The sequence below is a fragment of the Schistocerca gregaria genome, unplaced genomic scaffold, assembly GCF_023897955.1.
Source record: "Schistocerca gregaria isolate iqSchGreg1 unplaced genomic scaffold, iqSchGreg1.2 ptg000174l, whole genome shotgun sequence".
Lineage (NCBI taxonomy): Eukaryota > Metazoa > Arthropoda > Insecta > Orthoptera > Acrididae > Schistocerca > Schistocerca gregaria.
In genome coordinates this window covers 2,849,374-2,872,310 of record NW_026061726.1, presented here as the reverse complement: position 1 = coordinate 2,872,310, position 22,937 = coordinate 2,849,374, and the positions used below count along the sequence as shown (strand labels likewise).

The following is a 22,937-nucleotide window of genomic DNA, read 5'->3' as shown; positions in this document are numbered from 1 at the left end:
GTGCACAATGGGGCTCGAGATGTGTTTGTTACCTCAGGTGCTGTATGATTGTCGTCAAGGAGTGAAAACGGAGCAATTTGTGACGGCTCTTTCAATTTAAGACGTCAAAAACAGACGGAATTTGCATTTGTAATACCAGAGCATCGAAACTACTTGGTACTTTTGTGTATATGAACGGGTCCGCGCCTTTGTACTCTGCTCCCTTCACCGCTACAAACCAACCAACCATCGTGTCCGTGCGCATCTGAGTCGCAAAGAATGGGGAATAGCGCAGTTTGCTCGTGCATGGGGCGTAGCTCAGTTGGTAGAGCGTTCGCTTGGCATGTGAAAGGTCCAGTGTTCAAGCCGCGGCGCCTGCATTTTTTGTTGTCAGTGCATGGTAAGTGTTGGTCGCGGCGAACCTAAAGGCACGCAAGATGTTGCAAAGCCAGCGTCACAGACTGATATGATGTATACTGACGTAAGGAGAGCAAGATGTAAGTGTGGGGACCGGCTGTTATCGAGGTGTCATCGAGTGCAGATCTGTCTTAGGTATCGCGGCTTAACCTCATTGAAGTCTAGAGGGTGGACAACACGTTGGTCTTACTCAGAGCGGTGTCCGAATTCTATTTTCGACGTTATACGTGCCACTTTCATTGTGGCCAACTACGATTCGATACATAATGCACGAAACCTGAAAGACACCCTAACGGATACATAGAGAGTAGTTTTGTCTGCTGAATAATGGGAGTGCAAGGGTCTGTGTCGTCTATATGGCTGTATGTAGCACCAATAGTCTTCGGGGCGGCGGGCGTAGCTCATATGGTAGAGCGCTCGCTTAATATGCGAGAGGAACTGGGATCAATACCCAGTGCCTCCAGAATTTTTAACACACCTACATGCGCACCTTGCCATGCAAGTGGAATAATTCACAACCAGCAGATGTGTCTAGGAAGATACAAGCGAATTATTAGCATCCACAATTGACAAGCGTGCTGTTATTAGTGCGCAGGAAGCACCCTCCTCCCACGCCTACACTTAATTTAGAAACAGTACAAGTGTTCCTGTAAGATTCTCAAGCCTATGTCGGAAAGATCTGCCTTGCGCTGAGTTCACGTAAATTCCACTGCACATTCCTATTCTTTGCATGCAGTCAGCTGCTACTGGTGTTGTTAGTTGTGACTGCTGATAACAGATGCCGTAGCAATCAATTCATGGAGTGAGTTGTATGTTTTGCGGTAGTCTGTCTCTGACAAGCAAGCACAGGTGACATAGGTGCGAACACAGGAAGCTTGCAGACCCTCGCTGCCTGCAGACACCGAGCAGCCACACTAGGAGGGCGGCCTAAGCCGTAGGCGAAATGTGCTCATTCGCTTTGGCGCGACGTCGAACTATAAATAATGCTGTCACTAGCGTGAGCGTTGCGTGAGCGTCGTGGAAAGTCGGAAAAGTCGGCTGCGAGGGTGAGTGCCAAGTTTGGGGAGCGTTTCGTAGTATGCGCAGTGCAATGGAGACGCGGAAACTTATTGTGGCCCAGTGTTTTGCAGTTGGACGACAAGATTGGTACACAATAGTAAAGAGCGAGGCACTGAGTTGGCATGAATAATGGAGTGCACAATGGGGCTCGAGATGTGTTTGTTACCTCAGGTGCTGTATGATTGTCGTCAAGGAGTGAAAACGGAGCAATTTGTGACGGCTCTTTCAATTTAAGACGTTAAAAACAGACGGAATTTTCATTTGTAATACCAGAGCATCGAAACTACTTGGTACTTTTGTGTATATGAACGGGTCCGCGCCTTTGTACTCTGCTCCCTTCACCGCTACAAACCAACCAACCATCGTGTCCGTGCGCATCTGAGTCGCAAAGAATGGGGAATAGCGCAGTTTGCTCGTGTATGGGCCGTAGCTCAGTTGGTAGAGCGTTCGCTTGGCATGTGAAAGGTCCAGTGTTCAAGCCGCGGCGCCTACATTTTTTGTTGTCAGTGCATGGTAAGTGTTGGTCGCGGCGAACCTAAAGGCACGCAAGATGTTGCAAAGCCAGCGTCACAGACTGATATGATGTATACTGACGTAAGGTGAGCAAGATGTAAGTGTGGGAACCGGCTGTTATCGAGGTGTCATCGAGTGCAGATCTGTCTTAGGTATCGCGGCTTAACCTCATTGAAGTCTAGAGGGTGGACAACACGTTGGTCTTACTCAGAGCGGTGTCCGAATTCTATTTTCGAAGTTATACGTGCCACTTTCATTGTGGCCAACTACGATTCGATACATAATGCACGAAACCTGAAAGACACCCTAACGGATACATAGAGAGTAGTTTTGTCTGCTGAATAATGGGAGTGCAAGGGTCTGTGTCGTCTATATGGCTGTATGTAGCACCATTAGTCTTCGGGGCGGCGGGCGTAGCTCATATGGTAGAGCGCTCGCTTAGTATGCGAGAGGAACTGGGATCAATACCCAGTGCCTCCAGAATTTTTAACACACCTACATGCGCACCTTGCCATGCAAGAGGAATAATTCACAACCAGCAGATGTGTCTAGGAAGATACAAGCGAATGATTAGCATCCACAATTGACAAGCGTGCTGTTATTAGTGCGCAGGAAGCACCCTCCTCCCACGCCTACACTTAATTTAGAAACAGTACAAGTGTTCCTGTAAGATTCTCAAGCCTATGTCGGAAAGATCTGCCTTGCGCTGAGTTCACGTAAATTCCACTGCACATTCCTATTCTTTGCATGCAGTCAGCTGCTACTGGTGTTGTTAGTTGTGACTGCTGATAACAGATGCCGTAGCAATCAATTCATGGAGTGAGTTGTATGTTTTGCGGTAGTCTGTCTCTGACAAGCAAGCACAGGTGACATAGGTGCGAACACAGGAAGCTTGCAGACCCTCGCTGCCTGCAGACACCGAGCAGCCACACTAGGAGGGCGGCCTAAGCCGTAGGCGAAATGTGCTCATTCGCTTTGGCGCGACGTCGAACTATAAATAATGCTGTCACTAGCGTGAGCGTTGCGTGAGCGTCGTGGAAAGTCGGAAAAGTCGGCTGCGAGGGTGAGTGCCAAGTTTGGGGAGCGTTTCGTAGTATGCGCAGTGCAATGGAGACGCGGAAACTTATTGTGGCCCAGTGTTTTGCAGTTGGACGACAAGATTGGTACACAATAGTAAAGAGCGAGGCACTGAGTTGGCATGAATAATGGAGTGCACAATGGGGCTCGAGATGTGTTTGTTACCTCAGGTGCTGTATGATTGTCGTCAAGGAGTGAAAACGGAGCAATTTGTGACGGCTCTTTCAATTTAAGACGTTAAAAACAGACGGAATTTTCATTTGTAATACCAGAGCATCGAAACTACTTGGTACTTTTGTGTATATGAACGGGTCCGCGCCTTTGTACTCTGCTCCCTTCACCGCTACAAACCAACCAACCATCGTGTCCGTGCGCATCTGAGTCGCAAAGAATGGGGAATAGCGCAGTTTGCTCGTGTATGGGCCGTAGCTCAGTTGGTAGAGCGTTCGCTTGGCATGTGAAAGGTCCAGTGTTCAAGCCGCGGCGCCTACATTTTTTGTTGTCAGTGCATGGTAAGTGTTGGTCGCGGCGAACCTAAAGGCACGCAAGATGTTGCAAAGCCAGCGTCACAGACTGATATGATGTATACTGACGTAAGGTGAGCAAGATGTAAGTGTGGGAACCGGCTGTTATCGAGGTGTCATCGAGTGCAGATCTGTCTTAGGTATCGCGGCTTAACCTCATTGAAGTCTAGAGGGTGGACAACACGTTGGTCTTACTCAGAGCGGTGTCCGAATTCTATTTTCGAAGTTATACGTGCCACTTTCATTGTGGCCAACTACGATTCGATACATAATGCACGAAACCTGAAAGACACCCTAACGGATACATAGAGAGTAGTTTTGTCTGCTGAATAATGGGAGTGCAAGGGTCTGTGTCGTCTATATGGCTGTATGTAGCACCATTAGTCTTCGGGGCGGCGGGCGTAGCTCATATGGTAGAGCGCTCGCTTAGTATGCGAGAAGAACTGGGATCAATACCCAGTGCCTCCAGAATTTTTAACACACCTACATGCGCACCTTGCCATGCAAGAGGAATAATTCACAACCAGCAGATGTGTCTAGGAAGATACAAGCGAATGATTAGCATCCACAATTGACAAGCGTGCTGTTATTAGTGCGCAGGAAGCACCCTCCTCCCACGCCTACACTTAATTTAGAAACAGTACAAGTGTTCCTGTAAGATTCTCAAGCCTATGTCGGAAAGATCTGCCTTGCGCTGAGTTCACGTAAATTCCACTGCACATTCCTATTCTTTGCATGCAGTCAGCTGCTACTGGTGTTGTTAGTTGTGACTGCTGATAACAGATGCCGTAGCAATCAATTCATGGAGTGAGTTGTATGTTTTGCGGTAGTCTGTCTCTGACAAGCAAGCACAGGTGACATAGGTGCGAACACAGGAAGCTTGCAGACCCTCGCTGCCTGCAGACACCGAGCAGCCACACTAGGAGGGCGGCCTAAGCCGTAGGCGAAATGTGCTCATTCGCTTTGGCGCGACGTCGAACTATAAATAATGCTGTCACTAGCGTGAGCGTTGCGTGATCGTCGTGGAAAGTCGGAAAAGTCGGCTGTGAGGGTGAGTGCCAAGTTTGGGGAGCGTTTCGTAGTATGCGCAGTGCAATGGAGACGCGGAAACTTATTGTGGCCCAGTGTTTTGCAGTTGGACGACAAGATTGGTACACAGTAGTAAAGAGCGAGGCACTGAGTTGGCATGAATAATGGAGTGCACAATGGGGCTCGAGATGTGTTTGTTACCTCAGGTGCTGTATGATTGTCGTCAAGGAGTGAAAACGGAGCAATTTGTGACGGCTCTTTCAATTTAAGACGTTAAAAACAGACGGAATTTTCATTTGTAATACCAGAGCATCGAAAATACTTGGTACTTTTGTGTATATGAACGGGTCCGCGCCTTTGTACTCTGCTCCCTTCACCGCTACAGACCAACCAACCATCGTGTCCGTGCGCATCTGAGTCGCAAAGAATGGGGAATAGCGCAGTCTGCTCGTGCATGGGGCGTAGCTCAGTTGGTAGAGCGTTCGCTTGGCATGTGAAAGGTCCAGTGTTCAAGCCGCGGCGCCTGCATTTTTTGTTGTCAGTGCATGGTAAGTGTTGGTCGCGGCGAACCTAAAGGCACGCAAGATGTTGCAAAGCCAGCGTCACAGACTGATATGATGTATACTGACGTAAGGAGAGCAAGATGTAAGTGTGGGGACCGGCTGTTATCGAGGTGTCATCGAGTGCAGATCTGTCTTAGGTATCGCGGCTTAACCTCATTGAAGTCTAGAGGGTGGACAACACGTTGGTCTTACTCAGAGCGGTGTCCGAATTCTATTTTCGACGTTATACGTGCCACTTTCATTGTGGCCAACTACGATTCGATACATAATGCACGAAACCTGAAAGACACCCTAACGGATACATAGAGAGTAGTTTTGTCTGCTGAATAATGGGAGTGCAAGGGTCTGTGTCGTCTATATGGCTGTATGTAGCACCAATAGTCTTCGGGGCGGCGGGCGTAGCTCATATGGTAGAGCGCTCGCTTAATATGCGAGAGGAACTGGGATCAATACCCAGTGCCTCCAGAATTTTTAACACACCTACATGCGCACCTTGCCATGCAAGTGGAATAATTCACAACCAGCAGATGTGTCTAGGAAGATACAAGCGAATGATTAGCATCCACAATTGACAAGCGTGCTGTTATTAGTGCGCAGGAAGCACCCTCCTCCCACGCCTACACTTAATTTAGAAACAGTACAAGTGTTCCTGTAAGATTCTCAAGCCTATGTCGGAAAGATCTGCCTTGCGCTGAGTTCACGTAAATTCCACTGCACATTCCTATTCTTTGCATGCAGTCAGCTGCTACTGGTGTTGTTAGTTGTGACTGCTGATAACAGATGCCGTAGCAATCAATTCATGGAGTGAGTTGTATGTTTTGCGGTAGTCTGTCTCTGACAAGCAAGCACAGGTGACATAGGTGCGAACACAGGAAGCTTGCAGACCCTCGCTGCCTGCAGACACCGAGCAGCCACACTAGGAGGGCGGCCTAAGCCGTAGGCGAAATGTGCTCATTCGCTTTGGCGCGACGTCGAACTATAAATAATGCTGTCACTAGCGTGAGCGTCGTGGAAAGTCGGAAAAGTCGGCTGCGAGGGTGAGTGCCAAGTTTGGGGAGCGTTTCGTAGTATGCGCAGTGCAATGGAGACGCGGAAACTTATTGTGGCCCAGTGTTTTGCAGTTGGACGACAAGATTGGTACACAGTAGTAAAGAGCGAGGCACTGAGTTGGCATGAATAATGGAGTGCACAATGGGGCTCGATATGTGTTTGTTACCTCAGGTGCTGTATGATTGTCGTCAAGGAGCGAAAACGGAGCAATTTGTGACGGCTCTTTCAATTTAAGACGTTAAAAACAGACGGAATTTTCATTTGTAATACCAGAGCATCGAAACTACTTGGTACTTTTGTGTATATGAACGGGTCCGCGCCTTTGTACTCTGCTCCCTTCACCGCTACAAACCAACCAACCATCGTGTCCGTGCGCATCTGAGTCGCAAAGAATGGGGAATAGCGCAGTTTGCTCGTGTATGGGCCGTAGCTCAGTTGGTAGAGCGTTCGCTTGGCATGTGAAAGGTCCAGTGTTCAAGCCGCGGCGCCTACATTTTTTGTTGTCAGTGCATGGTAAGTGTTGGTCGCGGCGAACCTAAAGGCACGCAAGATGTTGCAAAGCCAGCGTCACAGACTGATATGATGTATACTGACGTAAGGAGAGCAAGATGTAAGTGTGGGAACCGGCTGTTATCGAGGTGTCATCGAGTGCAGGTCTGTCTTAGGTATCGCGGCTTAACCTCATTGAAGTCTAGAGGGTGGACAACACGTTGGTCTTACTCAGAGCGGTGTCCGAATTCTATTTTCGACGTTATACGTGCCACTTTCATTGTGGCCAACTACGATTCGATACATAATGCACGAAACCTGAAAGACACCCTAACGGATACATAGAGAGTAGTTTTGTCTGCTGAATAATGGGAGTGCAAGGGTCTGTGTCGTCTATATGGCTGTATGTAGCACCATTAGTCTTCGGGGCGGCGGGCGTAGCTCATATGGTAGAGCGCTCGCTTAGTATGCGAGAGGAACTGGGATCAATACCCAGTGCCTCCAGAATTTTTAACACACCTACATGCGCACCTTGCCATGCAAGAGGAATAATTCACAACCAGCAGATGTGTCTAGGAAGATACAAGCGAATTATTAGCATCCACAATTGACAAGCGTGCTGTTATTAGTGCGCAGGAAGCACCCTCCTCCCACGCCTACAATTAATTTAGAAACAGTACAAGTGTTCCTGTAAGATTCTCAAGCCTATGTCGGAAAGATCTGCCTTGCGCTGAGTTCACGTAAATTCCACTGCACATTCCTATTCTTTGCATGCAGTCAGCTGCTACTGGTGTTGTTAGTTGTGACTGCTGATAACAGATGCCGTAGCAATCAATTCATGGAGTGAGTTGTATGTTTTGCGGTAGTCTGTCTCTGACAACCAAGCACAGGTGACATAGGTGCGAACACAGGAAGCTTGCAGACCCTCGCTGCCTGCAGACACCGAGCAGCCACACTAGGAGGGCGGCCTAAGCCGTAGGCGAAATGTGCTCATTCGCTTTGGCGCGACGTCGAACTATAAATAATGCTGTCACTAGCGTGAGCGTCGTGGAAAGTCGGAAAAGTCGGCTGCGAGGGTGAGTGCCAAGTTTGGGGAGCGTTTCGTAGTATGCGCAGTGCAATGGAGACGCGGAAACTTATTGTGGCCCAGTGTTTTGCAGTTGGACGACAAGATTGGTACACAGTAGTAAAGAGCGAGGCACTGAGTTGGCATGAATAATGGAGTGCACAATGGGGCTCGAGATGTGTTTGTTACCTCAGGTGCTGTATGATTGTCGTCAAGGAGTGAAAACGGAGCAATTTGTGACGGCTCTTTCAATTTAAGACGTTAAAAACAGACGGAATTTGCATTTGTAATACCAGAGCATCGAAACTACTTGGTACTTTTGTGTATATGAACGGGTCCGCGCCTTTGTACTCTGCTCCCTTCACCGCTACAAACCAACCAACCATCGTGTCCGTGCGCATCTGAGTCGCAAAGAATGGGGAATAGCGCAGTTTGCTCGTGCATGGGGCGTAGCTCAGTTGGTAGAGCGTTCGCTTGGCATGTGAAAGGTCCAGTGTTCAAGCCGCGGCGCCTGCATTTTTTGTTGTCAGTGCATGGTAAGTGTTGGTCGCGGCGAACCTAAAGGCACGCAAGATGTTGCAAAGCCAGCGTCACAGACTGATATGATGTATACTGACGTAAGGAGAGCAAGATGTAAGTGTGGGGACCGGCTGTTATCGAGGTGTCATCGAGTGCAGATCTGTCTTAGGTATCGCGGCTTAACCTCATTGAAGTCTAGAGGGTGGACAACACGTTGGTCTTACTCAGAGCGGTGTCCGAATTCTATTTTCGACGTTATACGTGCCACTTTCATTGTGGCCAACTACGATTCGATACATAATGCACGAAACCTGAAAGACACCCTAACGGATACATAGAGAGTAGTTTTGTCTGCTGAATAATGGGAGTGCAAGGGTCTGTGTCGTCTATATGGCTGTATGTAGCACCAATAGTCTTCGGGGCGGCGGGCGTAGCTCATATGGTAGAGCGCTCGCTTAATATGCGAGAGGAACTGGGATCAATACCCAGTGCGTCCAGAATTTTTAACACACCTACATGCGCACCTTGCCATGCAAGTGGAATAATTCACAACCAGCAGATGTGTCTAGGAAGATACAAGCGAATTATTAGCATCCACAATTGACAAGCGTGCTGTTATTAGTGCGCAGGAAGCACCCTCCTCCCACGCCTACACTTAATTTAGAAACAGTACAAGTGTTCCCGTAAGATTCTCAAGCCTATGTCGGAAAGATCTGCCTTGCGCTGAGTTCACGTAAATTCCACTGCACATTCCTATTCTTTGCATGCAGTCAGCTGCTACTGGTGTTGTTAGTTGTGACTGCTGATAACAGATGCCGTAGCAATCAATTTATGGAGTGAGTTGTATGTTTTGCGATAGTCTGTCTCTGACAAGCAAGCACAGGTGACATAGGTGCGAACACAGGAAGCTTGCAGACCCTCGCTGCCTGCAGACACCGAGCAGCCACACTAGGAGGGCGGCCTAAGCCGTAGGCGAAATGTGCTCATTCGCTTTGGCGCGACGTCGAACTATAAATAATGCTGTCACTAGCGTGAGCGTTGCGTGAGCGTCGTGGAAAGTCGGAAAAGTCGGCTGCGAGGGTGAGTGCCAAGTTTGGGGAGCGTTTCGTAGTATGCGCAGTGCAATGGAGACGCGGAAACTTATTGTGGCCCAGTGTTTTGCAGTTGGACGACAAGATTGGTACACAGTAGTAAAGAGCGAGGCACTGAGTTGGCATGAATAATGGAGTGCACAATGGGGCTCGAGATGTGTTTGTTACCTCAGGTGCTGTATGATTGTCGTCAAGGAGTGAAAACGGAGCAATTTGTGACGGCTCTTTCAATTTAAGACGTTAAAAACAGACAGAATTTTCATTTGTAATACCAGAGCATCGAAACTACTTGGTACTTTTGTGTATATGAACGGGTCCGAGCCTTTGTACTCTGCTCCCTTCACCGCTACAAACCAACCAACCATCGTGTCCGTGCGCATCTGAGTCGCAAAGAATGGGGAATAGCGCAGTTTGCTCGTGTGTGGGCCGTAGCTCAGTTGGTAGAGCGTTCGCTTGGCATGTGAAAGGTCCAGTGTTCAAGCCGCGGCGCCTACATTTTTTGTTGTCAGTGCATGGTAAGTGTTGGTCGCGGCGAACCTAAAGGCACGCAAGATGTTGCAAAGCCAGCGTCACAGACTGATATGATGTATACTGACGTAAGGAGAGCAAGATGTAAGTGTGGGAACCGGCTGTTATCGAGGTGTCATCGAGTGCAGATCTGTCTTAGGTATCGCGGCTTAACCTCATTGAAGTCTAGAGGGTGGACAACACGTTGGTCTTACTCAGAGCGGTGTCCGAATTCTATTTTCGACGTTATACGTGCCACTTTCATTGTGGCCAACTACGAGTCGATACATAGTGCACGAAACCTGAAAGACACCCTAACGGATACATAGAGAGTAGTTTTGTCTGCTGAATAATGGGAGTGCAAGGGTCTGTGTCGTCTTTATGGCTGTATGTAGCACCAATAGTCTTCGGGGCGGCGGGCGTAGCTCATATGGTAGAGCGCTCGCTTAATATGCGAGAGGAACTGGGATCAATACCCAGTGCGTCCAGAATTTTTAACACACCTACATGCGCACCTTGCCATGCAAGTGGAATAATTCACAACCAGCAGATGTGTCTAGGAAGATACAAGCGAATTATTAGCATCCACAATTGACAAGCGTGCTGTTATTAGTGCGCAGGAAGCACCCTCCTCCCACGCCTACACTTAATTTAGAAACAGTACAAGTGTTCCCGTAAGATTCTCAAGCCTATGTCGGAAAGATCTGCCTTGCGCTGAGTTCACGTAAATTCCACTGCACATTCCTATTCTTTGCATGCAGTCAGCTGCTACTGGTGTTGTTAGTTGTGACTGCTGATAACAGATGCCGTAGCAATCAATTTATGGAGTGAGTTGTATGTTTTGCGATAGTCTGTCTCTGACAAGCAAGCACAGGTGACATAGGTGCGAACACAGGAAGCTTGCAGACCCTCGCTGCCTGCAGACACCGAGCAGCCACACTAGGAGGGCGGCCTAAGCCGTAGGCGAAATGTGCTCATTCGCTTTGGCGCGACGTCGAACTATAAATAATGCTGTCACTAGCGTGAGCGTCGTGGAAAGTCGGAAAAGTCGGCTGCGAGGGTGAGTGCCAAGTTTGGGGAGCGTTTCGTAGTATGCGCAGTGCAATGGAGACGCGGAAACTTATTGTGGCCCAGTGTTTTGCAGTTGGACGACAAGATTGGTACACAGTAGTAAAGAGCGAGGCACTGAGTTGGCATGAATAATGGAGTGCACAATGGGGCTCGAGATGTGTTTGTTACCTCAGGTGCTGTATGATTGTCGTCAAGGAGTGAAAACGGAGCAATTTGTGACGGCTCTTTCAATTTAAGACGTTAAAAACAGACAGAATTTTCATTTGTAATACCAGAGCATCGAAACTACTTGGTACTTTTGTGTATATGAACGGGTCCGAGCCTTTGTACTCTGCTCCCTTCACCGCTACAAACCAACCAACCATCGTGTCCGTGCGCATCTGAGTCGCAAAGAATGGGGAATAGCGCAGTTTGCTCGTGTGTGGGCCGTAGCTCAGTTGGTAGAGCGTTCGCTTGGCATGTGAAAGGTCCAGTGTTCAAGCCGCGGCGCCTACATTTTTTGTTGTCAGTGCATGGTAAGTGTTGGTCGCGGCGAACCTAAAGGCACGCAAGATGTTGCAAAGCCAGCGTCACAGACTGATATGATGTATACTGACGTAAGGAGAGCAAGATGTAAGTGTGGGAACCGGCTGTTATCGAGGTGTCATCGAGTGCAGATCTGTCTTAGGTATCGCGGCTTAACCTCATTGAAGTCTAGAGGGTGGACAACACGTTGGTCTTACTCAGAGCGGTGTCCGAATTCTATTTTCGACGTTATACGTGCCACTTTCATTGTGGCCAACTACGATTCGATACATAATGCACGAAACCTGAAAGACACCCTAACGGATACATAGAGAGTAGTTTTGTCTGCTGAATAATGGGAGTGCAAGGGTCTGTGTCGTCTATATGGCTGTATGTAGCACCATTAGTCTTCGGGGCGGCGGGCGTAGCTCATATGGTAGAGCGCTCGCTTAGTATGCGAGAGGAACTGGGATCAATACCCAGTGCCTCCAGAATTTTTAACACACCTACATGCGCACCTTGCCATGCAAGAGGAATAATTCACAACCAGCAGATGTGTCTAGGAAGATACAAGCGAATTATTAGCATCCACAATTGACAAGCGTGCTGTTATTAGTGCGCAGGAAGCACCCTCCTCCCACGCCTACACTTAATTTAGAAACAGTACAAGTGTTCCCGTAAGATTCTCAAGCCTATGTCGGAAAGATCTGCCTTGCGCTGAGTTCACGTAAATTCCACTGCACATTCCTATTCTTTGCATGCAGTCAGCTGCTACTGGTGTTGTTAGTTGTGACTGCTGATAACAGATGCCGTAGCAATCAATTCATGGAGTGAGTTGTATGTTTTGCGGTAGTCTGTCTCTGACAAGCAAGCACAGGTGACATAGGTGCGAACACAGGAAGCTTGCAGACCCTCGCTGCCTGCAGACACCGAGCAGCCACACTAGGAGGGCGGCCTAAGCCGTAGGCGAAATGTGCTCATTCGCTTTGGCGCGACGTCGAACTATAAATAATGCTGTCACTAGCGTGAGCGTCGTGGAAAGTCGGAAAAGTCGGCTGCGAGGGTGAGTGCCAAGTTTGGGGAGCGTTTCGTAGTATGCGCAGTGCAATGGAGACGCGGAAACTTATTGTGGCCCAGTGTTTTGCAGTTGGACGACAAGATTGGTACACAGTAGTAAAGAGCGAGGCACTGAGTTGGCATGAATAATGGAGTGCACAATGGGGCTCGAGATGTGTTTGTTACCTCAGGTGCTGTATGATTGTCGTCAAGGAGTGAAAACGGAGCAATTTGTGACGGCTCTTTCAATTTAAGACGTTAAAAACAGACAGAATTTTCATTTGTAATACCAGAGCATCGAAACTACTTGGTACTTTTGTGTATATGAACGGGTCCGAGCCTTTGTACTCTGCTCCCTTCACCGCTACAAACCAACCAACCATCGTGTCCGTGCGCATCTGAGTCGCAAAGAATGGGGAATAGCGCAGTTTGCTCGTGTGTGGGCCGTAGCTCAGTTGGTAGAGCGTTCGCTTGGCATGTGAAAGGTCCAGTGTTCAAGCCGCGGCGCCTACATTTTTTGTTGTCAGTGCATGGTAAGTGTTGGTCGCGGCGAACCTAAAGGCACGCAAGATGTTGCAAAGCCAGCGTCACAGACTGATATGATGTATACTGACGTAAGGAGAGCAAGATGTAAGTGTGGGAACCGGCTGTTATCGAGGTGTCATCGAGTGCAGATCTGTCTTAGGTATCGCGGCTTAACCTCATTGAAGTCTAGAGGGTGGACAACACGTTGGTCTTACTCAGAGCGGTGTCCGAATTCTATTTTCGACGTTATACGTGCCACTTTCATTGTGGCCAACTACGATTCGATACATAATGCACGAAACCTGAAAGACACCCTAACGGATACATAGAGAGTAGTTTTGTCTGCTGAATAATGGGAGTGCAAGGGTCTGTGTCGTCTATATGGCTGTATGTAGCACCATTAGTCTTCGGGGCGGCGGGCGTAGCTCATATGGTAGAGCGCTCGCTTAGTATGCGAGAGGAACTGGGATCAATACCCAGTGCCTCCAGAATTTTTAACACACCTACATGCGCACCTTGCCATGCAAGAGGAATAATTCACAACCAGCAGATGTGTCTAGGAAGATACAAGCGAATTATTAGCATCCACAATTGACAAGCGTGCTGTTATTAGTGCGCAGGAAGCACCCTCCTCCCACGCCTACACTTAATTTAGAAACAGTACAAGTGTTCCCGTAAGATTCTCAAGCCTATGTCGGAAAGATCTGCCTTGCGCTGAGTTCACGTAAATTCCACTGCACATTCCTATTCTTTGCATGCAGTCAGCTGCTACTGGTGTTGTTAGTTGTGACTGCTGATAACAGATGCCGTAGCAATCAATTCATGGAGTGAGTTGTATGTTTTGCGGTAGTCTGTCTCTGACAAGCAAGCACAGGTGACATAGGTGCGAACACAGGAAGCTTGCAGACCCTCGCTGCCTGCAGACACCGAGCAGCCACACTAGGAGGGCGGCCTAAGCCGTAGGCGAAATGTGCTCATTCGCTTTGGCGCGACGTCGAACTATAAATAATGCTGTCACTAGCGTGAGCGTTGCGTGAGCGTCGTGGAAAGTCGGAAAAGTCGGCTGCGAGGGTGAGTGCCAAGTTTGGGGAGCGTTTCGTAGTATGCGCAGTGCAATGGAGACGCGGAAACTTATTGTGGCCCAGTGTTTTGCAGTTGGACGACAAGATTGGTACACAGTAGTAAAGAGCGAGGCACTGAGTTGGCATGAATAATGGAGTGCACAATGGGGCTCGAGATGTGTTTGTTACCTCAGGTGCTGTATGATTGTCGTCAAGGAGTGAAAACGGAGCAATTTGTGACGGCTCTTTCAATTTAAGACGTTAAAAACAGACGGAATTTGCATTTGTAATACCAGAGCATCGAAACTACTTGGTACTTTTGTGTATATGAACGGGTCCGCGCCTTTGTACTCTGCTCCCTTCACCGCTACAAACCAACCAACCATCGTGTCCGTGCGCATATGAGTCGCAAAGAATGGGGAATAGCGCAGTTTGCTCGTGCATGGGGCGTAGCTCAGTTGGTAGAGCGTTCGCTTGGCATGTGAAAGGTCCAGTGTTCAAGCCGCGGCGCCTGCATTTTTTGTTGTCAGTGCATGGTAAGTGTTGGTCGCGGCGAACCTAAAGGCACGCAAGATGTTGCAAAGCCAGCGTCACAGACTGATATGATGTATACTGACGTAAGGAGAGCAAGATGTAAGTGTGGGGACCGGCTGTTATCGAGGTGTCATCGAGTGCAGATCTGTCTTAGGTATCGCGGCTTAACCTCATTGAAGTCTAGAGGGTGGACAACACGTTGGTCTTACTCAGAGCGGTGTCCGAATTCTATTTTCGACGTTATACGTGCCACTTTCATTGTGGCCAACTACGATTCGATACATAATGCACGAAACCTGAAAGACACCCTAACGGATACATAGAGAGTAGTTTTGTCTGCTGAATAATGGGAGTGCAAGGGTCTGTGTCGTCTATATGGCTGTATGTAGCACCAATAGTCTTCGGGGCGGCGGGCGTAGCTCATATGGTAGAGCGCTCGCTTAATATGCGAGAGGAACTGGGATCAATACCCAGTGCGTCCAGAATTTTTAACACACCTACATGCGCACCTTGCCATGCAAGTGGAATAATTCACAACCAGCAGATGTGTCTAGGAAGATACAAGCGAATTATTAGCATCCACAATTGACAAGCGTGCTGTTATTAGTGCGCAGGAAGCACCCTCCTCCCACGCCTACACTTAATTTAGAAACAGTACAAGTGTTCCTGTAAGATTCTCAAGCCTATGTCGGAAAGATCTGCCTTGCGCTGAGTTCACGTAAATTCCACTGCACATTCCTATTCTTTGCATGCAGTCAGCTGCTACTGGTGTTGTTAGTTGTGACTGCTGATAACAGATGCCGTAGCAATCAATTCATGGAGTGAGTTGTATGTTTTGCGGTAGTCTGTCTCTGACAAGCAAGCACAGGTGACATAGGTGCGAACACAGGAAGCTTGCAGACCCTCGCTGCCTGCAGACACCGAGCAGCCACACTAGGAGGGCGGCCTAAGCCGTAGGCGAAATGTGCTCATTCGCTTTGGCGCGACGTCGAACTATAAATAATGCTGTCACTAGCGTGAGCGTCGTGGAAAGTCGGAAAAGTCGGCTGCGAGGGTGAGTGCCAAGTTTGGGGAGCGTTTCGTAGTATGCGCAGTGCAATGGAGACGCGGAAACTTATTGTGGCCCAGTGTTTTGCAGTTGGACGACAAGATTGGTACACAGTAGTAAAGAGCGAGGCACTGAGTTGGCATGAATAATGGAGTGCACAATGGGGCTCGAGATGTGTTTGTTACCTCAGGTGCTGTATGATTGTCGTCAAGGAGTGAAAACGGAGCAATATGTGACGGCTCTTTCAATTTAAGACGTTAAAAACAGACGGAATTTGCATTTGTAATACCAGAGCATCGAAACTACTTGGTACTTTTGTGTATATGAACGGGTCCGCGCCTTTGTACTCTGCTCCCTTCACCGCTACAAACCAACCAACCATCGTGTCCGTGCGCATCTGAGTCGCAAAGAATGGGGAATAGCGCAGTTTGCTCGTGCATGGGGCGTAGCTCAGGTGGTAGAGCGTTCGCTTGGCATGTGAAAGGTCCAGTGTTCAAGCCGCGGCGCCTGCATTTTTTTGTTGTCAGTGCATGGTAAGTGTTGGTCGCGGCGAACCTAAAGGCACGCAAGATGTTGCAAAGCCAGCGTCACAGACTGATATGATGTATACTGACGTAAGGAGAGCAAGATGTAAGTGTGGGGACCGGCTGTTATCGAGGTGTCATCGAGTGCAGATCTGTCTTAGGTATCGCGGCTTAACCTCATTGAAGTCTAGAGGGTGGACAACACGTTGGTCTTACTCAGAGCGGTGTCCGAATTCTATTTTCGACGTTATACGTGCCACTTTCATTGTGGCCAACTACGATTCGATACATAATGCACGAAACCTGAAAGACACCCTAACGGATACATAGAGAGTAGTTTTGTCTGCTGAATAATGGGAGTGCAAGGGTCTGTGTCGTCTATATGGCTGTATGTAGCACCATTAGTCTTCGGGGCGGCGGGCGTAGCTCATATGGTAACTGCTCGCTTAGTATGCGAGAGGAACTGGAATCAATACCCAGTGCCTCCAGAATTTTTAACACACCTACATGCGCACCTTGCCATGCAAGTGGAATAATTCACAGCCAGCAGATGTGTCTAGGAAGATACAAGCGAATTATTAGCATCCACAATTGACAAGCGTGCTGTTATTAGTGCGCAGGAAGCACCCTCCTCCCACGCCTACACTTAATTTAGAAACAGTACAAGTGTTCCCGTAAGATTCTCAAGCCTATGTCGGAAAGATCTGCCTTGCGCTGAGTTCACGTAAATCCCACTGCACATTCCTATTCTTTGCATGCAGTCAGCTGCTACTGGTGTTGCTAGTTGTGACTGCTGATAACAGATGCCGTAGCAATCAATTTATGGAGTGAGTTGTATGTTTTGCGATAGTCTGTCTCTGACAAGCAAGCACAGGTGACATAGGTGCGAACACAGGAAGCTTGCAGACCCTCGCTGCCTGCAGACACCGAGCAGCCACACTAGGAGGGCGGCCTAAGCCGTAGGCGAAATGTGCTCATTCGCTTTGGCGCGACGTCGAACTATAAATAATGCTGTCACTAGCGTGAGCGTTGCGTGAGCGTCGTGGAAAGTCGGAAAAGTCGGCTGCGAGGGTGAGTGCCAAGTTTGGGGAGCGTTTCGTAGTATGCGCAGTGCAATGGAGACGCGGAAACTTATTGTGGCCCAGTGTTTTGCAGTTGGACGACAAGATTGGTACACAGTAGTAAAGAGCGAGGCACTGAGTTGGCATGAATAATGGAGTGCACAATGGGGCTCGAGATGTGTTTGTTACCTCAGGTGCTGTATGATTGTCGTCAAGGAGTGAAAACGGAGCAATTTGTGACGGCTCTTTCAATTTAAGACGTTAAAAACAGACGGAATTTGCATTTGTAATACCAGAGCATCGAAACTACTTGGTACTTTTGTGTATATGAACGGGTCCGCGCCTTTGTACTCTGCTCCCTTCACCGCTACAAACCAACCAACCATCGTGTCCGTGCGCATATGAGTCGCAAAGAATGGGGAATAGCGCAGTTTGCTCGTGCATGGGGCGTAGCTCAGTTGGTAGAGCGTTCGCTTGGCATGTGAAAGGTCCAGTGTTCAAGCCGCGGCGCCTCCATTTTTTGTTGTCAGTGCATGGTAAGTGTTGGTCGCGGCGAACCTAAAGGCACGCAAGATGTTGCAAAGCCAGCGTCACAGACTGATATGATGTATACTGACGTAAGGAGAGCAAGATGTAAGTGTGGGGACCGGCTGTTATCGAGGTGTCATCGAGTGCAGATCTGTCTTAGGTATCGCGGCTTAACCTCATTGAAGTCTAGAGGGTGGACAACACGTTGGTCTTACTCAGAGCGGTGTCCGAATTCTATTTTCGACGTTATACGTGCCACTTTCATTGTGGCCAACTACGATTCGATACATAATGCACGAAACCTGAAAGACACCCTAACGGATACATGGAGAGTAGTTTTGTCTGCTGAATAATGGGAGTGCAAGGGTCTGTGTCGTCTATATGGCTGTATGTAGCTCCATTAGTCTTCGGGGCGGCGGCCGTAGCTCATATGGTAGAGCGCTCGCTTAATATGCGAGAGGAACTGGGATCAATACCCAGTGCGTCCAGAATTTATAACACACCTACATGCGCACCTTGCCATGCAAGTGGAATAATTCACAACCAGCAGATGTGTCTAGGAAGATACAAGCGAATTATTAGCATCCACAATTGACAAGCGTGCTGTTATTAGTGCGCAGGAAGCACCCTCCTCCCACGCCTACACTTAATTTAGAAACAGTACAAGTGTTCCCGTAAGATTCTCAAGCCTATGTCGGAAAGATCTGCCTTGCGCTGAGTTCACGTAAATTCCACTGCACATTCCTATTCTTTGCATGCAGTCAGCTGCTACTGGTGTTGTTAGTTGTGACTGCTGATAACAGATGCCGTAGCAATCAATTCATGGAGTGAGTTGTATATTTTGCGGTAGTCTGTCTCTGACAAGCAAGCACAGGTGACATAGGTGCGAACACAGGAAGCTTGCAGACCCTCGCTGCCTGCAGACACCGAGCAGCCACACTAGGAGGGCGGCCTAAGCCGTAGGCGAAATGTGCTCATTCGCTTTGGCGCGACGTCGAACTATAAATAATGCTGTCACTAGCTTGAGCGTCGTGGAAAGTCGGAAAAGTCGGCTGCGAGGGTGAGTGCCAAGTTTGGGGAGCGTTTCGTAGTATGCGCAGTGCAATGGAGACGCGGAAACTTATTGTGGCCCAGTGTTTTGCAGTTGGACGACAAGATTGGTACACAGTAGTAAAGAGCGAGGCACTGAGTTGGCATGAATAATGGAGTGCACAATGGGGCTCGAGATGTGTTTGTTACCTCAGGTGCTGTATGATTGTCGTCAAGGAGTGAAAACGGAGCAATTTGTGACGGCTCTTTCAATTTAAGACGTTAAAAACAGACGGAATTTGCATTTGTAATACCAGAGCATCGAAACTACTTGGTACTTTTGTGTATATGAACGGGTCCGCGCCTTTGTACTCTGCTCCCTTCACCGCTACAAACCAACCAACCATCGTGTCCGTGCGCATCTGAGTCGCAAAGAATGGGGAATAGCGCAGTTTGCTCGTGCATGGGGCGTAGCTCAGTTGGTAGAGCGTTCGCTTGGCATGTGAAAGGTCCAGTGTTCAAGCCGCGGCGCCTACATTTTTTGTTGTCAGTGCATGGTAAGTGTTGGTCGCGGCGAACCTAAAGGCACGCAAGATGTTGCAAAGCCAGCGTCACAGACTGATATGATGTATACTGACGTAAGGAGAGCAAGATGTAAGTGTGGGGACCGGCTGTTATCGAGGTGTCATCGAGTGCAGATCTGTCTTAGGTATCGCGGCTTAACCTCATTGAAGTCTAGAGGGTGGACAACACGTTGGTCTTACTCAGAGCGGTGTCCGAATTCTATTTTCGACGTTATACGTGCCACTTTCATTGTGGCCAACTACGATTCGATACATAATGCACGAAACCTGAAAGACACCCTAACGGATACATGGAGAGTAGTTTTGTCTGCTGAATAATGGGAGTGCAAGGGTCTGTGTCGTCTATATGGCTGTATGTAGCTCCATTATTCTTCGGGGCGGCGGCCGTAGCTCATATGGTAGAGCGCTCGCTTAATATGCGAGAGGAACTGGGATCAATACCCAGTGCGTCCAGAATTTTTAACACACCTACATGCGCACCTTGCCATGCAAGTGGAATAATTCACAACCAGCAGATGTGTCTAGGAAGATACAAGCGAATTATTAGCATCCACAATTGACAAGCGTGCTGTTATTAGTGCGCAGGAAGCACCCTCCTCCCACGCCTACACTTAATTTAGAAACAGTACAAGTGTTCCCGTAAGATTCTCAAGCCTATGTCGGAAAGATCTGCCTTGCGCTGAGTTCACGTAAATTCCACTGCACATTCCTATTCTTTGCATGCAGTCAGCTGCTACTGGTGTTGTTAGTTGTGACTGCTGATAACAGATGCCGTAGCAATCAATTCATGGAGTGAGTTGTATGTTTTGCGGTAGTCTGTCTCTGACAAGCAAGCACAGGTGACATAGGTGCGAACACAGGAAGCTTGCAGACCCTCGCTGCCTGCAGACACCGAGCAGCCACACTAGGAGGGCGGCCTAAGCCGTAGGCGAAATGTGCTCATTCGCTTTGGCGCGACGTCGAACTATAAATAATGCTGTCACTAGCGTGAGCGTTGCGTGAGCGTCGTGGAAAGTCGGAAAAGTCGGCTGTGAGGGTGGGTGCCAAGTTTGGGGAGCGTTTCGTAGTATGCGCAGTGCAATGGAGACGCGGAAACTTATTGTGGCCCAGTGTTTTGCAGTTGGACGACAAGATTGGTACACAGTAGTAAAGAGCGAGGCACTGAGTTGGCATGAATAATGGAGTGCACAATGGGGCTCGAGATGTGTTTGTTACCTCAGGTGCTGTATGATTGTCGTCAAGGAGTGAAAACGGAGCAATTTGTGACGGCTCTTTCAATTTAAGACGTTAAAAACAGACGGAATTTGCATTTGTAATACCAGAGCATCGAAACTACTTGGTACTTTTGTGTATATGAACGGGTCCGCGCCTTTGTACTCTGCTCCCTTCACCGCTACAAACCAACCAACCATCGTGTCCGTGCGCATCTGAGTCGCAAAGAATGGGGAATAGCGCAGTTTGCTCGTGCATGGGGCGTAGCTCAGTTGGTAGAGCGTTCGCTTGGCATGTGAAAGGTCCAGTGTTCAAGCCGCGGCGCCTGCATTTTTTGTTGTCAGTGCATGGTAAGTGTTGGTCGCGGCGAACCTAAAGGCACGCAAGATGTTGCAAAGCCAGCGTCACAGACTGATATGATGTATACTGACGTAAGGAGAGCAAGATGTAAGTGTGGGGACCGGCTGTTATCGAGGTGTCATCGAGTGCAGATCTGTCTTAGGTATCGCGGCTTAACCTCATTGAAGTCTAGAGGGTGGACAACACGTTGGTCTTACTCAGAGCGGTGTCCGAATTCTATTTTCGACGTTATACGTGCCACTTTCATTGTGGCCAACTACGATTCGATACATAATGCACGAAACCTGAAAGACACCCTAACGGATACATAGAGAGTAGTTTTGTCTGCTGAATAATGGGAGTGCAAGGGTCTGTGTCGTCTATATGGCTGTATGTAGCACCATTAGTCTTCGGGGCGGCGGGCGTAGCTCATATGGTAGAGCGCTCGCTTAATATGCGAGAGGAACTGGGATCAATACCCAGTGCGTCCAGAATTTTTAACACACCTACATGCGCACCTTGCCATGCAAGTGGAATAATTCACAACCAGCAGATGTGTCTAGGAAGATACAAGCGAATTATTAGCATCCACAATTGACAAGCGTGCTGTTATTAGTGCGCAGGAAGCACCCTCCTCCCACGCCTACACTTAATTTAGAAACAGTACAAGTGTTCCCGTAAGATTCTCAAGCCTATGTCGGAAAGATCTGCCTTGCGCTGAGTTCACGTAAATTCTACTGCACATTCCTATTCTTTGCATGCAGTCAGCTGCTACTGGTGTTGTTAGTTGTGACTGCTGATAACAGATGCCGTAGCAATCAATTCATGGAGTGAGTTGTATGTTTTGCGGTAGTCTGTCTCTGACAAGCAAGCACAGGTGACATAGGTGCGAACACAGGAAGCTTGCAGACCCTCGCTGCCTGCAGACACCGAGCAGCCACACTAGGAGGGCGGCCTAAGCCGTAGGCGAAATGTGCTCATTCGCTTTGGCGCGACGTCGAACTATAAATAATGCAGTCACTAGCGTGAGCGTTGCGTGAGCGTCGTGGAAAGTCGGAAAAGTCGGCTGTGAGGGTGGGTGCCAAGTTTGGGGAGCGTTTCGTAGTATGCGCAGTGCAATGGAGACGCGGAAACGTATTGTGGCCCAGTGTTTTGCAGTTGGACGACAAGATTGGTACACAGTAGTAAAGAGCGAGGCACTGAGTTGGCATGAATAATGGAGTGCACAATGGGGCTCGAGATGTGTTTGTTACCTCAGGTGCTGTATGATTGTCGTCAAGGAGTGAAAACGGAGCAATTTGTGACGGCTCTTTCAATTTAAGACGTTAAAAACAGACGGAATTTGCATTTGTAATACCAGAGCATCGAAACTACTTGGTACTTTTGTGTATATGAACGGGTCCGCGCCTTTGTACTCTGCTCCCTTCACCGCTACAAACCAACCAACCATCGTGTCCGTGCGCATCTGAGTCGCAAAGAATGGGGAATAGCGCAGTTTGCTCGTGCATGGGGCGTAGCTCAGTTGGTAGAGCGTTCGCTTGGCATGTGAAAGGTCCAGTGTTCAAGCCGCGGCGCCTCCATTTTTTGTTGTCAGTGCATGGTAAGTGTTGGTCGCGGCGAACCTAAAGGCACGCAAGATGTTGCAAAGCCAGCGTCACAGACTGATATGATGTATACTGACGTAAGGAGAGCAAGATGTAAGTGTGGGGTCCGGCTGTTATCGAGGTGTCATCGAGTGCAGATCTGTCTTAGGTATCGCGGCTTAACCTCATTGAAGTCTAGAGGGTGGACAACACGTTGGTCTTACTCAGAGCGGTGTCCGAATTCTATTTTCGACGTTATACGTGCCACTTTCATTGTGGCCAACTACGATTCGATACATAATGCACGAAACCTGAAAGACACCCTAACGGATACATAGAGAGTAGTTTTGTCTGCTGAATAATGGGAGTGCAAGGGTCTGTGTCGTCTATATGGC

The 22,937-nt window shown here is 48.6% G+C and overlaps 8 non-coding genes across 8 annotated transcripts; all 8 read left to right on the top strand.

Annotated features, from left to right (window-relative positions):
* The first annotated feature begins 283 nt into the window (after positions 1 to 283).
* Trnaa-ggc (transfer RNA alanine (anticodon GGC)) lies at positions 284 to 359 on the top strand. Its single transcript has one exon. It is a non-coding gene; the product is annotated as a tRNA-Ala (tRNA).
* A 4,691-nt stretch (positions 360 to 5,050) lies between these two features.
* On the top strand, positions 5,051 to 5,126 carry Trnaa-ggc (transfer RNA alanine (anticodon GGC)). Its single transcript has one exon. It is a non-coding gene; the product is annotated as a tRNA-Ala (tRNA).
* A 3,080-nt stretch (positions 5,127 to 8,206) lies between these two features.
* Positions 8,207 to 8,282, top strand: Trnaa-ggc (transfer RNA alanine (anticodon GGC)). Its single transcript has one exon. It is a non-coding gene; the product is annotated as a tRNA-Ala (tRNA).
* Positions 8,283 to 9,797: 1,515 nt separating this feature from the next.
* Positions 9,798 to 9,871, top strand: Trnaa-ggc (transfer RNA alanine (anticodon GGC)). Its single transcript has one exon. It is a non-coding gene; the product is annotated as a tRNA-Ala (tRNA).
* Positions 9,872 to 11,375: 1,504 nt separating this feature from the next.
* On the top strand, positions 11,376 to 11,449 carry Trnaa-ggc (transfer RNA alanine (anticodon GGC)). Its single transcript has one exon. It is a non-coding gene; the product is annotated as a tRNA-Ala (tRNA).
* Positions 11,450 to 12,953: 1,504 nt separating this feature from the next.
* Trnaa-ggc (transfer RNA alanine (anticodon GGC)) lies at positions 12,954 to 13,027 on the top strand. Its single transcript has one exon. It is a non-coding gene; the product is annotated as a tRNA-Ala (tRNA).
* Positions 13,028 to 14,540: 1,513 nt separating this feature from the next.
* Positions 14,541 to 14,616, top strand: Trnaa-ggc (transfer RNA alanine (anticodon GGC)). Its single transcript has one exon. It is a non-coding gene; the product is annotated as a tRNA-Ala (tRNA).
* Positions 14,617 to 20,874: 6,258 nt separating this feature from the next.
* On the top strand, positions 20,875 to 20,950 carry Trnaa-ggc (transfer RNA alanine (anticodon GGC)). Its single transcript has one exon. It is a non-coding gene; the product is annotated as a tRNA-Ala (tRNA).
* Positions 20,951 to 22,937: the final 1,987 nt, after the last annotated feature.